Raw genomic sequence first — 23,087 nt, forward strand, 5'->3', positions numbered from 1 at the left:
GGCATTGACTTTGAAGAAGTGTTTGCGCCTGGCGCTAGACTTGACACTATTCCAGTCATTCTTGCGCTTGCGACAAATCAAAGTTGGGAGGTACACCATCTAGACGTGAAGTCAACATTTCTTAACGGAGAGTTAGAAGAAGATATATATGTCACTCAACCAGAAGGGTTTGAAGTACAAAATCAGAAACAGAAGATATACAGGTTGTCCAAGGCCCTCTATAGACTGCGGCAAGCTCCACGTGCTTGGAACATGCGTTTGAACAGGAGTCTGGAAGAGCTTGGCTTCAAAAAATGTACTCAAGAGCATGCAATATATACAAGAGGTGAAGGAGAAGCAAGCATACTTGTTGGAGTGTATGTCGACGATCTCATCGTGACAGGAAGTAGCATAGAAAAAATCAACAAGTTCAAACAACAAATGATGACAGAATTTGAGATGAGTGATTTGAGTCTTCTCTCCTACTACTTAGGGATTGAAGTGGAGCAATAGAAGAGACGAATTTTACTTAGACAATCAGCTTATGCCAAGAAAATTCTATCTCAGTTCAAGATGACATATTGCAATTCCACAAAGCATCCAATGGAACCCAAGACACAGCTGCATAAAGACTTGGAAAGGACTCAAGTTGACGCCACAGAGTATCGACACATCATTGGTTGTTTGAGATATTTGTTACACACACGGCCAGACCTGTCATATTCTGTCGGAATGGCAAGCAGATACATGGAGAGGCCTACAATCATGCATCACAAGGTGATCAAACAAATTCTCAGATATTTGAAAGGTACAATCTATTTTGGACTTGCTTACATAAAGGGACCCCAAGAAATTGATGTATTTGGCTACTCAGACAGTGACTTAGCCGGCAATCTCGATGGAAGGAAAAACACAAGTGAAATAGCATTCTATTTTAATGAAAGTTTGGCTTCCTAGAACTCACAGAAGCAGAAGACAGTGGCGCTTTCATCTTGTGAGGCAGAGTTCATGGCAGCCACAACTGCAACTTGCCATGCTTTGTGGTTGAGGAGTCTTGCCAGCGAATTAACCGGTGTAGAGCCAAAACTGATAACTTTATTTGTTGACAACAAATCTGCCATAACCCTCATGAAGAATCTGGTATTCCATAGTCGAAGCAAGCATATAGATACAAGGTTTCATTTTATTAGAGAATACGTTGAGAAGGGACGAATTGTGGTTGAGTTCATTAATACCGGAGAACAGCGAGCCGATGTATTAACTAAAACATTGCCAGGAGTAAAATTAGTTGCCATGCGACACTACTCGACGTCCGTGACTTCAAACCATGTCAGGATTAGGAGGGGTAATGTGAGCATAATCCGGACATGATTATTGGCTACGTGGTTTTTTTTCCTTGCATTAGTGGTGATAAACTTTCCTAGTTTTAAGGGATAAAGTACTGAAATTAGTCTTCCTAATTTTAAGGGATAAATCATTGGAATTAATATTAATCTTATGGTGTATATAAAGGATCTTAGAGATGTGTATTCATTTAATTCATTTTTTTTCATCTTCTAAGAAAACATTCTATCAGTTGTCTTCTCTTTTTTGCATATTAGTGTGTGCCTTGGGTGCTATTCATCGATTCTAAGCCAAACTGCTGTACTTGCAGGCAATGGTGAAGGAGATGCTCTCAATGCACTCGCCGATCCCGCTGTTGGTTCCCCAAATGAACCTTGACGCGGCGAAGTTCGGTTGGTACGAAATCCCCAAGCAGACGAAGGTCATCGTGAACACATGGTGACCGGGGAACAACCCCAACTGTCGGCTTCGAGTTGGAGAACAGAGATTAAGCCCAGAAAGTGTTTGGGTTATTGCCTGTGTGAATGTGAATATTGTCCTTGACTTCAAACATTTATAAAACTTCAAATTTTACGAAAACTAGATAAATTTGCCAACAGAAGACATGTCTGGTGCAACTAAAGCCAAAGCAAAAATCCTTACGCCTGGTTCAGTAGTTCCAATGCCATCAACTAAGGAAGGAAAGAAGACACTTCTCCTCAGTTATAGTGCAATCAACACCACTTGATGGAGAAAGAACTGAATTCCAGGAGGAAGGATCTTTAGATGATTTTTGTTCCTCATCTCTGCAAGCAAAAAAGAAAAAAAGGAAGCCAGAGCTTTGCCTAAAGAGTAGCTTGGAGAAACCATCCATGGACAGTCTTTCGGATGTTCAAGCTGGGGAGAGAAATAGTGTGCAGAGGAAAGATCAGTGTGGAGAAAAGTTTGCTGAGATCGTGGACTTTGAGTTCAGGTACGCCTGTTTTAGAGTGCTGACAATATTTTTATTAATTCAATTCAATAATTTGTTAGTGTTGGTGGAAGTATTTCTTACTATTCATTTTAGTCATTTTTATAGATAATTCTGTTAACAAACTGTTAAACTTAATACACCAAAATATGCAACTACTTCTGGCATTTAATTAAAGGCTCAAATAGAATGATCTACCATCTCTGAAACGTCTCAAATGCGCCAGCAAATTAATTAATCTCTTGAGCAATTAACTAATGAATCTTATCAGACTCTTGACTGAGAAGCCACCTGACTCATTAATTGCAGGCTTTGACTCATTAATTAACTTCACTTATTTCACACAAATTAACACCAATCGGCTTATGTACGTCAGCTTAATAATTTAATTCACACCAGCTTAATTAGTTTGATCAGAGTTGAAGGATCAAACTATTCAAATCTCAAGTGTTACTCTCTCTATATATAGAGATATCCATCCATGTAATAGGTACCACACTTGATTAACTGAAGCTCAACCAATCTCATATATTTTGAACACTTATAGTTTTCATTTGAGAGCATATGGCTTCCATCAAGGTTTCAACTCTCCTACTAACCTACGCGTTCATTGCTGTGTTTCTTCATCCATTCTTGTGTCCAGGATCAATGACGAAGATGATGACAGCGACGAATGAAGCAGGAGTTGCAACAAGTGACGGTAATTGATAGACTTCAATAATATCTACATGGTGTGGTATAGTATGATAAAATTAGTTAACTAATCATATTGTACTTTTTTCTTACAGGTAAAATGATAGATCAAGGAATAGCCTACTTGCTTATGATGGTCGTGCTTCTCGTAACATATCTTCTCCATTGATGATTTTCATGGATGACACGCTTCATGTTTCTTTATTCCCCAGAGAGATAGTCAATGAGATTAATTGAGATTATCATTTTTTTTTTCATTTTGTTTTCATTGCTCATTGTTGAGTGAAAAAAAAATGAGATCATGTTCTTTAATTTGGTTCACTTAAAAATATATTTACTTGTATTGGAATCCCATTAGAATGTTTGGAAAATCAATTAAACAGTTTGATGGCTTAATTAGATGCTTTATTTAATGTTATTTCCGCTTAATTAGATGTTTTATTTAATTTTATTTCCCTCATTTTGTCATTGTGAATGAGATTATTTTATGTGTGGTATTTGTTGTGAAAGTGACTAGCTGTCATTTACTGAGTAAATTAAGTTCCTAATTTTAAGCGATGACAAAACTAAGTTTGCAACAAGGGGAAAAATCTATAGATTTATTCTTAAAAAAAATGACATAAAGTAATTTTTTTCTAAACAAATCTTTTAATTTCTACAAAGATTTTTTATTTTTTGCGTATGTAAGTAAATACAACATTAATTCACAGTAAAGTCACTCTGAATGCGAAAACAACTTAGAAATTTATCGATGCGAAATATAAAAATGTATATTAAATCATTGATGATGTCGTTAATAATGTTTGTATGTTTTACTTGTAATAATTATTGTGTAAAATACCAAAAATGGTGAATAATGATAAGGAAATTTTTCGAAATTTTTCTGGAATTTTTCGAAGACCGTATGATGTAAGTTACGGGAATCAATTATGGGTGCCGGGAAAGCCTGTTTAGGCTACCCCGTTATAACGAGGAAAAATATGATTTTTTCCTTTTTATTTTTTTTTCTTTTATTCTTTTCTCCGATTCCTCTTCCCCCGCCGGTCTCCTTCCTTTCTCTAACCGGCGCTGCACACGATCAGTTGTTACTGCCTCACGATTAAAAAAAAAAACCGAGTCGTTCCCCTTTCCTTCTCCTTTTCCCCTTCCTCGTGTGCCCTAGCCAACGTCGTCTCCCCAACCCGATCGATTTGCTCCACCCGACGGCGTTGCTCGCAACACCTCCCCTTCAACCATGCTCTAGTGTCAACGCCGTGCCCTAGCTTGAAGCCGACGACCATGGTCCGATCTCTATCCGGCGGGCACTGCTTTGCATTTCCCTGCCCTAGCACTGTTGCCTCCCTTGCCCTAATCTCTGCTCCGTCCCCCTGTGCCCTAGATCTCTCCGGATTGTGGGCAGAAGCAGAGCAGTCCGAGACCAGTGTCTCGGTGACCACGACCTGCGGCCCGACGCCACTGCCTCCCCCTCTTCATTCTTCCGGCAGCCGGATTCACTGCCACCAGCAGTATATTTCTTACTGCACTACCATCACCGAAGAAGAGGAAGTTATGTAAGGATTTTTGTTAACGTCAACAGTGATGTAGATTGAGGTATACTACTATAAGGATTTAGAATTTGTTTTCCAATTGGAAGTGGACAGTTGGTCTGAAGTTGCTGGGTTCCGACCTTTCCGTTGTGGATCGGGTCTGTTGCCATGACAGACGGCTGAAGGAGAGTTAGAGGTAAGGTGTATAAATTTATTCTGGTACTAGGTTCAAATTTGGAAGAGTTCAAGTTGGTTTAGTTCTAGACCTAAATCAAATTGTATAGTGGAACGAATTAGGATTCTAGTAAATAAGAAATTACTTTAGCTATGTGATATATATGTAGCTAAATTAAATGTGGTTATTACAGGACTTTGATTCGAGACGGTGTCTCGACGAGCGATCTATTTCGGATACGATCCTCTTATTGGAGGCGGGTACTTTGACTTTATGTCATTTGATATGCATAGTAATGTTTTTAACAAATAACAATGATTGTGTTTCTTATCTGCTTCGGTTGGTCACTACTTGATCTTTTACATGCTTGTTTGTTTATTTGTTATGCACTTTATGTTAGTACCTACCTGATTATACATGCTTATAGGGGTAGTGACACAACCATGTTATTTATTATGTTCAGGACCTAGGGTTTTTAATACCTTATCTGACCTATGTACCTTAGATCTTCATATTGATCCATTGATGCTAGGGTACACATTTTATATCTATGGATAGATTCAGGATATTTCCATGCTTAGTGTCATGCACCATCTTGCATGATTGCATGTTGTGCGATAGTCGACTCCATTATTATTGAGCACATCGCTAGTTACATGGATCCGCACACACCACCACTCATGGATTAGTGGTTTTTATCAGGCAGGGTGTGTGGCAGTTCTGCTGTTTGGCTCCGCTCGTCCGGTGACTTAGCATGGTAGCCGGCAGACAGTTCTGCTCTGTTAGGTTCCACTGGTTTAGTGTAGCAGCGTGGTAGCCGGCAGACGGTTGGACTTTGTTTGGCTCCGTTGGTCCGCTCATGGGTAGTGCGACGCAACGTGGTAGTCGACATAGATTCCTCCCCGTCATTGTGTACCGGGAGATGAGAGCATTAAGCTCCCCCATTTATGATATAGGGTAGGAGGATATGTGTACTCCAACAGCATCCCGTCCACTCGGTCACTCATCAGGAGCAGTGATGGCAGAGTGCACGGTTGTCACAGCCCTACCCACTCGGTCTCACCATTGTGTGTGAGATGGCTGACTGGCGTCAGGGGTGACCATGTCATTGGCATCATATGCATTTATGCATTTTTTTGATTGTGTTTGCTGCACTTATATGTTGCATTTGGATGAATGCATATGTTTGACATGCATACAGGATTTTGATACCCCTCGGTCTGACGACCTTGTTATACTTATACCTTGGTCCTGGTTAGTACAGTTTTCTCCTGCTTGTTTCAGTTGCATTTATCCTTCTTGTATCAGGAGACTGTACGCATGATTAGTGCTGGTTGTTATTTTCTTTATTATACATATCAGTTGTTACCCGCTGAGTGTTGGACTCACACCCTCCTCCGTTGCTATTTTCAGGTTGATGTTGTCCGGAGAGTTTCAGTCGTTAGTCCCCTGCAGTCCACGAGGACGTTTGTTAGTCTTTTGGTTTTTCTTTATTAGACTATGTTTAGACTTGTTATGTTTTGATACTTTGGATCTTGTATGGATTTTACTTGTCGATGGATTTTTACTCGATATGATCTTCTACATGCCTGCTTGGACGACAGAAGAGGTAAGTTGACCATATTTGCGTCGTTGAGTTTTTGTGCTTTATGAGTGTAGTTGAATAGGATATCGATTTTGTGCTTTATGAGTGTAGTTGAGTAGGATGATTTGGGATTTTTACTTATCATTTGTTTTAGTTCACTATTTAAATGCGTGGATGGTGTGATTGTTTCCTTATTTATTTGTTGTTATATACATATGTTCCGGCCGTGTTGGCCGTGTATGACTATGGATGTAGAAAAGTTTCAGATTGTCACCTGTATAGGGGAAATGCTGTCGAAATTTCTTCGGACAGGGACTCCCCTGAGGTGTGACAATTTATTTGGTATCAGAGCCAGGTTGGCGATACTTGTTTGTATATCGTGTTATAGATTTCGAGATTTATCTGATACCAATTTATTGGTATCAGAGCGGGTTATGAATACCTGCTTTTGGTGTTCTGGATTTTTGGGTTAGCCCAAGTTTGCGAGTAAACTTGGGTACTTATTTTTCGGATTTGTATGAATTTCCGTTGGTTTTCTTGTACGGAATTCCGAAGTAAAAGGGGGACTGGACAGCGACAGAACATCTCCAGACGGTAATAAGTATGATATTTTTATTTTATAATTTTGGTACTGTATTAATACTTGGGTAACATAGATATCCTTATTGATCATAAAGATATATGTAATCTATATTGGAATTAGCGCTTCATTGTTAGTAATATATGGCGTAGTGCCCTCATAAATATGGTATACTTACTCGACAATAGATATAAGACCACTCTGTAGTTTATTAAGGCAAAGCATAATGATGCTTAATCCCAGATATTAGAGAATGAGATAATTAAAGAAATTATTATGAATTACTTATGGACAAGAATAACCTATCTCTGTAGGGTATTATGTGGTATTGTTGCATGTACCATTTTCATGTAATTGGCCACACATTGCTAAACCTTTGTTATGTCAAACCTATAAAAGAGCATGTCGATCTCAAACTTTACCAAACATCCAACTGGTTTAAAATGGTTGGAACCAGCTCCATGTATAAACCTACTTGTTCACTCTTAATGGTTTGATTGGTAGATAGGTTAGTTTTACCAAATGTTTCCAGACAAGGTTTTTGTTTAACCTATACAGATCTAGTGAAATCATCGTTTCCTAGATAAGCAAATTTTCACTGATGAGGTAATTTATTTTCTTTGGTAGGTCCACTCATTATCCAAAGATAGCTAAACCAAGTTACTGATAATACACCCTTCTAAGCACCCACATCAACCCACAACATCTTCCTTGGGAAAATTATAGTCATCCTAACTCAAGACCATTGACCTATTCACTAAGGCATGAAGTTTAACTTATAATTCAGAATCATCCTTAGTTGGTGAAGAAATATCCAATAATGGCAGCTCAGGTGCCATATGCTGCTGTTTTAGATTTGCTACTTTTCTGGTTTTATGAATGTTGACATGAAACATAAAAACTCCTCAGATCAAATAGACAAGTGTTAATCGGTAATTACAGGCCTCTACCAAGTTAAGTTTTGGCACCAATATTTAATGCACTGACCATGATAGGCCAGAGAATGGCTATTAGCTCAGTTGGTTAGAGAGTCGTGCCTTTAAGAGGAAGATTGGTAGATTACCCACCTTCAGACCACAGAGACTGACCGTGTCTCTACTGTCCGGTGATGCTTTGGACGTCACCCAGGATGTCAAAGGTTGTCCGTTAGATTTTGGTAACATGATACTTATGGTAGATCTTTTAGTATTGGAAATGGTCGACCTTGATATTATTCTTAGCATGGGCTGTTTATCAACATATCATGCCACTGTTGATTGCCAGACGAGGGTGGTTACATTCCGGCCTCCGAACCAACCCTCGTGGAATTTCACTGGCATTGGAAACGACGGCATATCGACTATTTCGGCAATTCAGGCTCAGAAGCTACTGTCGCATGGTTGTCAGGGTTTTTTGCTATCTTTGATTAGTACTAACGACATTAGTAGTTCGCAGCTCTCTGAGGTGCCAGTAGTCCGAGAGTACCCAGATGTATTTCCAGAGGAGCTACCAGGTTTGCCTCCCAGAAGGCAAGTGGAGTTTGCTATTGGGCTGATTTCGGGGATCGCGCCGGCATCGAAAGCTCCTTATCGTATGACACCAAAAGAGTTGAACGAACTGAATGTTCAACTCCAAGAGCTTCTGGATAGGGGATTTATTCGCCCTAGTGTTTCTCCATGGGGTTCTCCAGTATTTTTTGTCAAGTAAAAGGATGGTACACTGAGGTTGTGCATTGACTACAGACAGCTGAATACAGTGACCGTCAAAAATAAGTACCCCCTTCCGCGGATCGAAGATTTATTTGATCAGTTCAGAGGTATATCAGTGTATTCTAAGATTGATCTGTGGTCCAAATATCATCAGCTAAGAGTACGAGATTCTGATATCCAAAAGACAGCATTTCACACTAGATACAGACATTATGAGTTTTTGGTAATGCCATTTGGGCTTACCAATGCACCAGCGGTGTTTATGGACTTGATGAACCACATCATTCTAAAATATCTAGATCAGTTCGTTGTCATTTTCATCGATGACATATTGATCTACTCGCGTTCCGAGGAGAAACATGCACAACATCTTCGCACAGTTTTGGAGACTCTTCGACGACATCAGCTGTACGCGAAGTTCAGCAAGTGTGTATATTGGCTATCTTCAGTCGATTTTCTGGGACACGTGGTCTCTAGCAGAGGTATTTCAGCAGACCCTCAGAAGATCGAGGCTGTCACCAGCTAGGAGCAGCCGAAGTCAGTGTAAGAGATCCGCAGTTTTCTGGGATTGCTCGGATATTACCGACGTTTTGTCGAGGGTTTCTCGCATATTGCTATGCCGCTGACACGCCTTACCAAGAAAGATGTGAAGTTCACGTGGTCCGAGGATTGCGAGACCAGCTTTCAGGAGCTGAAGCGGAGATTAGTGTCGGCTCCAGTTTTGGTTTTACCTTCTGGAGAGAATGGATTTGTACTCTACACCGACGCATCTCTTCAGGGTTTGGGTGTTGTTCTGATGCAGCACGGTAGGGTAGTCTCCTATGCTTCTCGACAGTTGAAGGTGTATGAGAAGAAGTACCCAGTACATGATTTGGAGCTACCCGCCATCATATTTGCTTTGAAAATTTGGCGACATCATCTGTACTGTATTACATTTGAGATTCTCACTTATCATAATAGTCTCAAATATATTTTCACCCAGAAGGACCTTAATCTCCGACAGAGGAGATGGATGGAGTTCCTGAAGGTTTATGATTGTACCATTAGCTACCACCCGGGGAAAGCTATTGTGGTTGCCGATGCGCTCAGCAGGAAGTCCAGAGGGACTTTGGCTTGCCACCGGACTTCAGTCACATATTTGATTCAGGGTTTCTCTGAGTTGGGCCTTCAGGAGTAGGGACAGACAGAGCAGGGTATTCTGGTTACCATGGTTGCTCAGTCGTCGATTAGGACGAGGATCCGAGAGGCCCAGGCCGGTGATCAGCATTTTCAATTTATTGGCAGCCAAATAGCTTCCGGGCAGCAGATCGAGTTCACACGAGATGAGGAGGGTATTATATACTTTCGAAGCAGATTATGCGTACCTCAGTCTCACCCGGTCTTACAGGAGCTACTTCAGGAGGCTCATCGCTCTCGATTTACGATCCATCTAGGTGGGACCCGCATGTATCGAGATTTGAGGCGTTCCTACTAGTGGAATAGTATGAAGAAAGACATCGCAGAATTCATAGCTAGATGTCTTGTCTGTCAGCAGGCGAAAGCTAAGCACCAGAGACCTGCCGGTTTACTTCAGCGGATTCCTATTCCTGAGTGGAAATGGGAACACATTACTATGGACTTTGTGGTGGGTTTGCCGAGGACACGACGAGGCCATGACGCGATTTGGGTAATCGTTGATCGATTAACCAAATCCGCGCACTTCTTAGCGATCCAGAGGACAGATTCCCTGGATCGATTAGCAGATCTGTATTGCGCGGAGATCATCAGATTGCATGGTGTCCCTTTGAGTATTATTTCAGACAGAGACCCCGGTTTACGTCTCATTTCTAGCAGAGTCTGTAGCAGGCCTTGGGCACTCAGCTCCGTTTTAGTACAGCTTTCCATCCGCAGACAGATGGACAGTCAGAGCGGACTATTCAGACTCTAGAGGACTTGCTGAGATCTTGTGTATTGGATTTTAGAGGCAGTTGGGAGGACCATTTGCCATTGGTAGAGTTTGCCTACAACAACAGCTTTCATTCGGCTATCCAGATGGCACCGTTTGAAGTATTGTATGGCAGGCCTTGTCGGGCACCCACCCTCTGAGATGAGGTTGGGGAGGCCCAGCTGTTGGGACCTCATAGAGCTCAGCAGAAGGCATAGTTGGTCCGTACTATCAGACGGAGGATGTCAGAGGAGCAGGACCGCCAGAAGAGTTATGCTGATCAGAGATGTAGACCTTTGGAGTTATCTATTGGTGATCATGTTTTTCTGCGAGTTTCACCCACGAAGGGGGTGAAGAGATTTGGCCTCAGAGGTAACCTAGCTCCGCGATACATTGACCCTTTCTAGATCCTAGAGAGGATTGAAACAGTAGCTTATCGTCTGGCACTACCACCGTCCCTGGCAGGCGTTCACGACCTATTCCATGTATTTATACTAAGGAGATACGTACCCGACCCGACACATGTGCTGACAGATATCCCAGCTCCCCTTCAGCCTGATGCTACTTACGAGGAGGTTCTGGTACAGATTTTGGACCGGAAAGAGCGCCAACTGCGGAACAAGTCTATCCGACTGGTTAAAATCGGATGGCAGCATCATTCGGACGAGAAGGCAACTTGGGAGCTCGAGGATACGATCCGAGCTCGATATCCCCATCTTTTCACTTGAGATATGTGAGTTATTTTCCGTTCAGCATTTATTCTTTCTATCTGTTGTTAGTACTTGCTGATGGTAGATAATGAAATTTGGGGGACCAAATTTTTATTAGTGGGGAAGAATGTAAAATACCAAAAATGGCGAATAATGATAAGGGAAATTTTCGAAATTTTTAGAAATTTTTCAGGAATTTTTCGGAGACCATATGGTGTAGGTTACGGGGATCAATTATGGGTCCCGGGAAAACCTGTTTAGGCTACCCCATTTTAACGAGGAAAATTTTGATTTTTCCTTTTGATTTTTTCTTTCATTTATTCTTTTCTCTGATTCCTCTTCCCCCGTCGGTCTCCTTCCTTTCCCTAACCGACGCCGCACACGATCGGTTGTTACTACCTCACGATTAAAAAAAAAACTGAGTCGTTCCCCTTTCCTTCTCCTCTTCCCCTTCCTTGTGTGCCCTAACCAACACCGTCTCCCAAACCCGATCGATTTGCTCCACCCGACGGCACCGCTCGCAACACCTCCCCTTCAACCGTGCTCTAGTGCTGACGCCGTGCCCTAGCTTGAAGCCGACATCCACGGTCCGATCTCTATCCGGCGGCCACTGCTTTGCATTTCTCTGCCCTAGCACCGCTGCCTCCCTTGCCCTATTCTCTCCTCCGTCTCCCCTGTGCCCTAGATCTCTCCGGGTTGTGGACAGAAGCAGAGCAGTCCGAGACCAGCATCTCGGTGACCACGACCTGCGGCCCGACGCCACTGCCTCCCCCTCTTCATTCTTCCAACAGCCGGATTCACTACCACCAGCAATAGATTTCTTACTGCACTACCATCACCGAAGAAGAGGAAGTTAGGTAAGGATTTTTGTTAACGTCAACAGTGATGTAGATTGAGGTATACTACTGTAAGGATTTAGAATTTGTTTTCCAATTGGCAGTGGACAGTTGGTCTGAAGTTGCTGGGTTCCGACCTTTCCGTTGTGGATCGGGTCTGTTGCCATCACAGACGGCTGAAGGAGAGTTATAGGTAAGGTGTATAAATTTGTTCTGGTACTAGGTTCAAATTTGGAAGAGTTTAAGTTAGTTTAGTTCTAGACCTAAATCAAATTGTATAGTGGAACGAATTAGGATTCTAGTAAATAAGAAATTACTTTAGCTATATGATATGTATGTAGCTAAATTAAATGTGGTTATTACAGGACTTTGATTTGAGACGGTGTCTCGACGAGGGATCTATTTCAGATACGATCCTCTTATTGGAGGTGGGTACTTTGATTTTATGTCATTTGATATGCATAGTAATGTTTTTAACAAATAGCAATGATTGTGTTTCTTATCTGCTTTGGTTGGTCACTACTTGATCTGTTACATGCTTGTTTGTTTATTTGTTATGCACTTCATGTTAGTACCTACCTAATTATGCATGCTTATAGGGGTAGTGACACAACCATGTTATTTATTATGTTCAGGACCTAGGGTTTTTAATACCTTATCTGACCTATGTACCTTAGATCTTCAGATTGATCCATTGATGCTAGGGTACACATTTTATATCTATGGATAAGTTCAGGATATTTCCATGCTTAGTGTCATGCACCATCTTGCATGATTGTATTTTGTGCGATAGTCGACTCCATTATTATTGAGCACATCGCTAGTTACATGGATCTGCACACACCACCACTCATGGGTTAGTGGTTTTTATCAGGCAGGGTGTGTGGCAGTTCTGCTGTTTGGCTCCGCTCGTCCGGTGACTCAATGTGGTAGCCGACAGATAGTTCTGCTCTGTTAGGCTCCGCTGGTTTAGTATAGCAGCATGGTAGCCGGCAGACTGTTGGACTTTGTTTGGCTCCGTTGGTCCGCTCATGGGTAGTGCGACACAGTCTGGTAGCCGGCAGAGATTCTTCCCCGTCATTGTGTACCAGGAGATGAGAGCATTGAGCTCCCCCATTTATGATTTGGGGTAGGAGGATAGGTGTACTCCGACAGCATCCCGTCCACTCGGTCACTCATTAGGAGCAGTGATGGCAGAGTGCACGGTTGTCACAGCCCTACCCACTCGGTCTCACCATTGTGTGTGAAATGACTGACTGTCGTCAGGGGTGATCATGTCATTGGCATCAAATGCATTTATACATTTTCTGATTGTGGTTTGCTGCACTTATATGTTGCATTTGGATGGATGCATATGTTTGACATGCATACAGGATATTTATACCTCTCGGTCTGACGACCCTGTTATACTTATACCTTGGTCCTGGTTAGTACAGTTTTCTCCTACTTGTTTCAGTTGCATTTATCCTTCTTGTATCAGGAGACTGTACGCATGATTAGTGCTGGTTGTTATTTTCTTTATTATGCATATCAGTTGTTACCCGCTGAGTGTTGGACTCACACCCTCCTCCGTTGCTATTTTCAGGTTGATGTTGTCCGGAGAGTTCCAGTCGCTAGTCCCCTGCAATCCACGAGGGCATTTGTTGGTCTTTTGGTTTTTCTTTATTAGACTATGTTTAGACTTGTTCTGTTTTGATACTTTGGATCTTGTATGGATTTTACTTGTCGATGGATTTTTACTCGATATGATCTTCTACATGCCTGCCTGGACAGCAGAAGAGGTAAGTTGACCTTATTTGCGTCGTTGAGTTTTTGTGCTTTATGAGTATAGTTGAATAGGATATCGATTTTGTGCTTTATGAGTGTAGTTGAGTAGGATGATTTGGGATTTTTACTTATCATTTGTTTTAGTTCACTATTTAACTGCATGGATGGTGTGATTGTTTGCTTATTTATTTGTTGTTATATACATATGTTCCGACCGTGTTATCCGTGCATGACTATGGATGTTGAAAAGTTTCAGATTGTCACCTGTACAGTAGAGATATTGTTGAAATTTCTTCGGACAGGAACTCCCCCGGGGCATGACATATTGATCCATTAGTTCTTCATTTATTGACAAATAAATTTATTTTCTTCGTTCGGAGAAAAATGTTTTTACAATAGTATTGCAGAAAAATCGCTTATAACACTAGAAGTAAATAAAAACTACTATATAAGGGTTAGGTGACTGCATATGACATATGAGATGATTATATATCGGAGGATATTACCGGTGTTTACATGTCACTATCGAAGGACTAGCAGGCTGATGCGAGCAGGCCACACCTCTATGTTTACTATGATACATTATGTTTAATAGATCCATAACTACTTAATATTTAAGAGAGAGATTTGAGGTTGATATTGTATTTGAACATCAAGTTATTTGTCTTGATGATGTATAATTGATCTTTTATCAAACAAATCATTAAAAAAATCATTTCTAGCCTCAAGTTATAAAGCACACAAGATTAGATCAATACATTTTTTTTTTATACGGCATCAAGTTGGATTAAAAAAACAGGATACTAATTGCTTAAAGAGTTATAATGTTTAAGCCATATATCATTTCTTTTCAGACTGATTAATTTTGAAACGAGTTGAATGAGATAAAGCGTATCATATAGCCAACAGTGGTTTCTTGGAGAATCCTTCATTTGATAAGTAATGCTACATTATTTCAAAGGAATACTAGAAAAAAATATTTCCTTAAAAATATTCTAATTCATTTTAAATGGATCGGATTGGTATCCTCGCATGGTGCCCAATTAATTAGAGAATGACAATTTGTACTATAATAAAACAAAGGGTCAATTCCTAATTCATTTTAGTTTCGAGCTCGAAAGAAAGTGTCTTTCAATTTGTTCATGTGACTGGCTACAACGAAGACTAGAGCTATTGATGTGGGCACTCAGTAGGCCCGCCTGGCAGACATAAAAACCTTTTATAAAAACACCTTTCAACTCTAGAATTTGTACGATATATTTTCTAAAAAACCATAGAAGAAAATAAAAATAATAATAAAAAATTAGAGATAATAAAATTTTTAGATTAGTTAATGTATTGTATAATGAAAAATGATTGTCTAAATTTAGTAAATGAGTTATTTGTTTTAAATTTTAGATATAGAAATAGAGAAACTAATATTCTAAAATATTAAACTAATAAATCATGACAAAGTAAACAACTATTTGCCGGATGGCTAAGTATGAAACAATTAATTAAAGGCATTAATTGGTCATTAACTGACTTCAATAATTAATGCTTCCGCAGCCGTCAAGCGCCCAGTTTACGTTTGATTAATAATTCATTTAAACCATCCTAACTTGATCAAATGTGGTGGCTCTATTGGGCCGTTGAAATCCCCCAGTGTATATTGTATGCTATATCTCAGTATGTATATATATCCATGCAATTAGCTAGCGAGGAATACAAACTTAGGCATCAATCCATTTGCTCAACAATTAAACCTTGTCACTTCTACCGCTCACTTCCCACTTCCCACTTCCCAGCAGTGTTCATTCGAGATCACTCATGGCCTCCTTCAAGGTTTCAGTTCTCGTGCTAACCTATGCATTGATCCCCGTGCTTCTTCATCCATTTGTGTGTCAAGGAACAAATACGACAATAAAAGCGATGACAACCATAGAAGGAGCAGCTTCGACCAATGATGGTATGTAATTGAATTCAGTTTCACAGTTGGATTTCGTGTCTTTAAATCTGTGGTAAAATAACTAATTATCTCCTCTTTGTAGGTAAAACTATAGACCAAGGAATAGCATATATGTTGGAAATGTGAATGGAATAAAGAGATAGAGACGAAGAGACTCTATTGTACATGAGTTTAGTCCCACATTAGAAGTCTCTTGGCTTTATTATTGGTTTAAATTATGACACATGCATTGACGTTGTAAACATATGCATGGAGAGAGACTCTCTCACGCGTGAGTGCGCAGGGGTGGGTGCAAATCCAGGGTCCGGATTGTACCGAACCAAGGTTGACTCGTGCGCGAGCACGACTTGTGCATGTCGAATGCCGGATCATGCGCGAGCACGACTTGTGCATGTCGAATGCCGGATCGGTTGAGGTAAAATTTACCCAAAAGAATGAACCAACATATAGCCACTTGAATCTTGCTCAAGGACATTAATGGTGATTTCGTAACGTCTCAGTATTAATGACGACATTAATCTCATTAATAATGATTTGTCTCAGTATTAATGACGACATTAATCTCATTAATAATGATTCTGTAACGTCTCGACATTAATGAAGACATTAAAGTCATTAATGACGAAATTAAACTCAGCATTAAATGATCATAATTTGATCATTTATTGCAGGCAAGATGAGAGCTCCTATATAAGGAGGCTGGATCTTGAGCAAAGCGAAGAAGAAAAAAGCGAAAGCAAAGCGAAAGCAAGAGAATTCCTCCACCTTCGTTCTCTGATTCTTTTCTCTCAGTCGTGCATCCGCTCGGCTAAACTATTTGTGATAGCACTCAGGTGCATTCTCAGTTCGCCACGAACAACCAGTGCTTGGTTGCGTTTGTGGTCTTGCCGTTGTATCCTGGGAAACAGACGATCCGAGAAAACCTCGAAGCACAGCCGGAGGTGGGACGAATCTGTTTCAAGGAAACTGCGTCGATCGCAGGCCTCGGTCCGGTGCTCTGTTTGTCCGCTCGGTTGGACTCTTCATTTGCTGGGTCGGCCACTCGCCCTTCTGATCTGCCCGACTGGTCTCCCGCTCTGCCTGTCTATCCTTCAGTCTGCTCGGACGATCTGATTGCTCAGACTCTGAGGTCAGAAAAACCAGCCCCTGCTGGCAGCCTGAGATTATCTGCTCAGGTCATCTTAACTGTGAGTTGAATTTAATTCGAGTATTTAGATTCAGCTAATTTCCTGTAAATCTCCGGCTACAGATTGTTTGGTTTCCAACAATCTTGAAACAGATTCGATTCTGTTGAGATGGCCACGGAACGAAATGTTGAGGTGCAACAGACTCAACATGTTCAGGCCCCCTCCGCCCCGATTGGAACTGTGTCAATCAGGCAGTTCAGTGGACTGAACTTCAAGAGGTGGCAGCAGAAGATGCTCTTCTACCTGACCACACTCAATCTGGCTCGGTTCTTGACCGAGGACCCTCCCAAACGCACTGAGGATGCTGATGCGCAAACCATCAGTACAGTGGAGGCATGGACTCATTCCGAGTTCCTTTGCCGAAACTACATCCTTAACTGCCTTGCCGACTCGCTGTATGCTGTGTATAGCATGAAGAGTACGGCTAAGGAACTGTGGGAGTCCCTAGACAAGAAATACAAGACGGAGGACGCAGGGGCAAAGAAGTTCATCGTGGGCAGATTCCTGGACTACAAGATGATTGACTCCAAGACGGTGATCAGTCAAGTCCAGGAGCTTCAGGTGATCTTGCACGAGAACCACTCAAAAGGAATGGTTCTGAGTGAAACCTTCCAAGTGGCTGCTATCATCGAGAAGCTGCCTCCCGGCTGGAAGGATTTCAAGAACTACCTGAAGCACAAGCGGAAGGAGATGAATGTGGAGGAACTCATCGTTCAACTTCGCATCGAAGAAGACAGCAAGAGTTCAGAGAGAAAGTTGTTCTCTCCGGCTACTGTCAAAGCCAACGTGGTCGAGCACGGACAAAGCTCGAAACGGAAGAACCCCAAGTCTTCCAAGATAGGACCCAAAGGAGGCATCAACAAGAAGAAATTCTCTGGGAAGTGCTTCAACTGTGACAAAGTGGGTCACAAATCTTCGGAGTGCAGAAAGCCGAAGAAGAAGTAGGAGGCCAACCTGAACGAGGGACCAGAAATGGACGACCTCTGCGCTGTGGTCTCTGAGCTGAACCTGATCGGTTCAAACCCGCGACAATGGTGGATCGATACTGGAGCCACTCGACATGTCTGTTGCAGCAAGGAGCTGCTCCACAACTTCGAAGAAGTCACTGGAGACAAACTGTTCATGGGGAACTCAGCAACCTCGGACATCACGGGCCAAGGAAAGGTGGTGCTGAAGATGACCTCGGGCAAGGACCTCACTCTGAACAATGTTCTGTATGTTCCGGAGATTCGGAAGAATTTAGTGTCCGGATCACTTCTGAGCAAGCATGGCTTTCGCATTGTTTTTGAGTCGGACAGAGTTGTATTGTCCAAAAATGGGAGATTTGTAGGAAGAGGCTATGTATCTGATGGGCTGTTTAAGCTCAATGTAATGGCCATTAGGCCCAAGATAAATAAAACTGAAAGCTCTTCCACTTATATGCTTGAGTCTTCGTGTTTGTGGCATGGTAGACTAGGACATGTTAACTACGATGTATTGCGTAGATTAATAAACATGCAAAGGATACCTACATTCCACCTTGACCCAAAACACAAGTGTGAGATTTATGTTGAAGCGAAAATGACAAGATCCTTTCAACATATTGAAAGAAGTAACGAACCACTTGACCTAATCCAGACTGACGTGTGCGATCTAAAAGGTACGCCAACGCGTGGTGGAAATAAATACTTCATCACTTTTGTAGATGATAACACAAAATACTGTTATGTGTATCTTCTCAAAAGTAAGGATGAAGCTATAGAGAAATTTGCTCTCTATAAGAACGAGGTTGAAAACCAGCTTAATAGAAAGATTAAGGTGGTTTGAAGTGACCTAGGCGGTGAATATGTGTCACCGTTCGCTGAGTTGTGTGCTGAACATGGGATCAGACATGAAACAACAGCTCCTTATACTCCTCAGCAAAACGGGGTTGCTGAGTGAAAGAATCGAACTCTTAAGGAGATGATGAATGCTCTTCTATTAAGCTCTGGATTACCAGAGTTCATGTGGGGGGAAGCTGTGTTAACAGCTAATTACCTTTTAAATAAGGTGCCTCGGAAGAAAATAGATAAGAGCCCTTATGAGTTGTGGAATGGAAGACAACTGTCCTATAAATATTTACGAATGTGTGGGTGTCTTGCCAAAGTGTTGGTGCCTGATCCAAAAAGGATTAAGATAGGACCAAAGACTGTTGATTGCATATTTATTGGATATGCACATAACAGCAGTGCTTATCGATTTTGTGTGTATGAGTCACACATACCGGAGATACATAAGAACTCGATAATCGAATCGAGAAAATGCCTCTTTCTTCAAGCATGTGTTTCCATATAAGACCCGTGAGGATGCTAGCTCCTCAAAACGGGCGAATGAAACACAAGGTGAAGAAGAAAATGATGACAATGAGGAACCAGTGGAGGTTGAGCCTAGACGGAGCAAAAGAGCTAGGGTAGAAAAATCCTATGGATCGGATTTTATCACTTTCATGTTGGAGAGTGAGCCCCGTAGTTACTCAGAGGTTGTAGGCTCTTCTGATGGACCTCACTGGAAAGAGGCAATTGCATTTGAGATAGAATCTATCTTGCAAAATCATACTTGGGAACTTGTGGATCTTCCTCCGGGAAGTAAACCACTAGATTGTAAGTGGATTTTCAAGAAGAAAATGAAGTCAGATGGCACGATCGATAAATACAAGGCCAGATTGGTAATCAAAGGATATCGACAACGAGAAGGTCTTGATTACTTCGATACATACTCTCCGGTATCGAGAATAACTTCCATTAGAGTATTGTTGGCTATTGCCGCTCTATGGAATCTCAAAATACATCAAATGGATGTAAAGACAACTTTTCTAAACGGGGATTTAGAAGAGGAAATCTACATGGACCAACCTGAGGGGTTTTCTGTGCCAGGACAGAAAAACAAGGTATGTAGATCGGTGAAGTCATTATATGGCTTGAAACAAGCGCCAAAGCAGTGGCATGAGAAATTCGATAATGCCATGAAGGAATGTGGATTCAAGATCAATGAATGTGATAAATGTGTCTACATGAGAGTCACAGAGAGTGACTACGTCATCTTGTGTCTTTATGTAGATGACATACTTATCATTGGGAGTAATGATAAGATAATCAAATCCACAAAAGATATGTTGAACTCAAGATTTGACATGAAAGACATGGGTCTAGCTGATGTGATTCTGGGAATCAAAATTCTTAGAACGACAGAAGGACTTGTTCTTAGCCAATCCCATTACGTGGACAAAATTCTTGAAAAATTCACCAAGGGTGATACTGCTTTGGCAAGAACGCCGATAGATACGAGTCAACATCTATCAAAAAATCGAGGTGAAAGTATCTCGCAGATAGAGTACTCTCGAGTGATTGGAAGTCTGATGTACTTGATGAGTTGTACTCGACCAGACTTGGCCTACGCAGTAAGCAAACTGAGTAAATACACGAGTAATCCCGGTGTTGAGCACTGGAAAGGGATAACAAGAGTACTGAGGTACTTGAGGTATACTCGTAAATATGGACTGCACTATACGAGATATCCTGCTGTAATCGAAGGACACAGCGATGCAAGTTGGATATCCGATATAAAAGACTCTATGTCTACGAGTGGGTATGTCTTCACTCTAGCAGGTGCAACCATTTCCTGGAAATCTTCTAAGCAAACCGTAATAACCAGATCCACGATGGAATATGAGTTTGTAGCTCTTGACAAGTGCGGTGAAGAGGCTGAGTGGCTACGACAATTCATAGAAGATATTCCACGATGGGCAAAACCGGTGCCAGCGATATGCATACATTGCGATAGTCAATCAGCAATCGGTCGGGCACAGAGCCATCTGTATAATGGTAAGTCTAGACATATATGTCGTAGACACAATACCATTAGACAACTACTCTCAACTGGAGTTATCACTGTTGACTGTGTGAAGTCAAAGGATAACTTAGCGGATCCACTAACCAAAGGGTTAAATCGAGAGTTAGTTGCAAGCTCATCACAGGGAATGGGCTTGATGTCGTTGTCAGCGATCAGTGCAGAGGACACACAACCTATGCTGACTGGAGATCCCAAGAACTAGGTTCAAAGGGACAACTAATCTGCGCTGACAAGACACACTGTGGGGGTAGCCCAATGAAACAGTGACTAGACGAGGGTAAGCCGATGGGTTTTTAATGATCAAAAAGAGTAGTTGGAACTCTTGAGGGATCACCTATGTGAGAAAGAAGTGGGGCCGCTTCGAAGAGAATTGGAGGCATAATTCTTAGAGCTTCTCACAGAACCAGGCGTGTTCATGGCCAAGAACGAACACACTCATGAGAACTGAGTTGTATCAGGGAGAGTCTTAGGTGAGATTTGTCACTACTTACACAGACGGCAGTATAGTTCAAAGACATCATGTCTACTATCAGCCAGTAAGCAACCAGATCTTCACAAGGGAGGGTTCAAAGGGTAAAACCTACCTATCCTATACTTGACTCAACTGTTGAATGCTATCACATACCCTGTTTTCCATTCATGTGAGGGATTGTTGGAAATGTGAATGGAATAAAGAGATGGAGACGAAGAGACTCTATTGTGCATGAGTTTAGTCCCACATTAGAAGTCTCTTGGCTTTATTGTTGGTTTAAATTATGACACATGCATTGACGTTGTAAACATATGCAAGGGGAGAGACTCTCTCACGCGTGAGTGCGCAGGGGTGGGTGCAAATCCAGGGCCCGGATTGTACCGAACCAAGGTTGACTCGTGCGCGAACACGACTTGTGCATGTCGAATGCCGGATCGGTTGAGGTAAAATTTACCCAAAAGAATGAACCAACATATAGCCACTTGAATCTTGCTCAAGGATGTAATGGAAGTATTAATGTGAAATTAATGCTGATTCCGTAACGTCTCGACATTAATGGCGGCATTAAACTCATTAATGGTGATTTCGTAATGTCTCAGTATTAATGACGACATTAATCTCATTAATAATGATTCTGTAACGTCTCGACATTAATAAAGACATTAAAGCCATTAATGACGAAATTAAACTCAGCATTAAATGATCATAATTTGATCATTTATTGCATGCAAGATGAGAGCTCCTATATAAGGAGGTTGGATCTTGAGCAAAGCGAAGAAGAAAAAAAGCGAAAGCAAGAGAATTCCTCCACCTTCGTTCTCTGATTCTTTTCTCTCAGTCGTGCATCCGCTCGGCTAAACTATTTGTGATAGCACTCAGGTGCATTCTCAGTTCGCCACGAACAACTAGTGCTTGGTTGCGTTCGTGGTCTTGCCGTTGTATCCTGGGAAACAGACGATCCGAGAAAACCTCGAAGCACAATCGGAGGTGGGACGAATCTATTTCAAGGAAACTGCGTCGATCGCAAGCCTCGGTCCGGTGCTCTGTTTGTCCGCTCGGTTGGACTCTTCATTTGCTGGGTCGGCCACTCGCCCTTCGGATCTGCCCGACTGGTCTCCCGCTCTGCCTGTCTATCCTTCAGTCTGCTTGGACGATCTGATTGCTCAAACTCTGAGGTCAGAAAAACCAGCCCCTGCTGGCAGCCTGAAATTATCTGCTCAGGTCATCTTAACTGTTAGTTGAGTTTAATTCGAGTATTTAGATTCAGCTAATTTCCTGTAAATCTCCGGCTACAGATTGTTTGGTTTCCAACAATATATTCTTATGATCACTGCCCTTCTTATCACATACCTCATCCATTGATAATCACAAATCATGCAGCATGGATGGCACGCCTCAGTTCAACCGGAAGATCGATTTGTCAAAATGTATGTATTCTTATTAGGATTAGGGATGTGTATATCATTAATTTGTCCCATTATTTGTAAACAAAGGATGATTGTCAAACGAGAACATTATATAATTTATTTTTCTTCACAATAATTCCAATTGTTAGAAAAACATAAATGAGGAAGAGTATCACAAGTCCATTTCAATAAAACAGAGTTCAACCTATCTTAATTAGTTAAGAGGATACTAAACCCTGAGAACATGTAGTAGGAATCATCAGGATAGCAGAAAACAGTTCAAACCATCTGCACTCATGAGATTCATTAAGATGAACATGATATACCGTCTGATGAATGTGAAATGATAAACAGGCAGAGTGCATTCGTGAGAGCCATAGGCACATGACAAAGTAGCATGACTTGCAGAGTATTATATACATAATGTCAAAAAATTGTCAATTGAAGAGCA

The 23,087-nt window shown here is 41.4% G+C and overlaps 1 long non-coding RNA gene across 1 annotated transcript; it reads left to right on the plus strand.

The window, feature by feature from the left end:
- Positions 1 to 1,600: 1,600 nt before the first annotated feature.
- On the plus strand, positions 1,601 to 3,269 carry LOC121994447. The gene is made up of 3 exons (XR_006115721.1): positions 1,601 to 2,275; positions 2,916 to 2,972; positions 3,061 to 3,269. It is a non-coding gene; the product is annotated as an uncharacterized LOC121994447 (long non-coding RNA).
- Positions 3,270 to 23,087: the final 19,818 nt, after the last annotated feature.

This window comes from Zingiber officinale, chromosome 6A (assembly GCF_018446385.1).
Source record: "Zingiber officinale cultivar Zhangliang chromosome 6A, Zo_v1.1, whole genome shotgun sequence".
Taxonomy (NCBI): domain Eukaryota; kingdom Viridiplantae; phylum Streptophyta; class Magnoliopsida; order Zingiberales; family Zingiberaceae; genus Zingiber; species Zingiber officinale.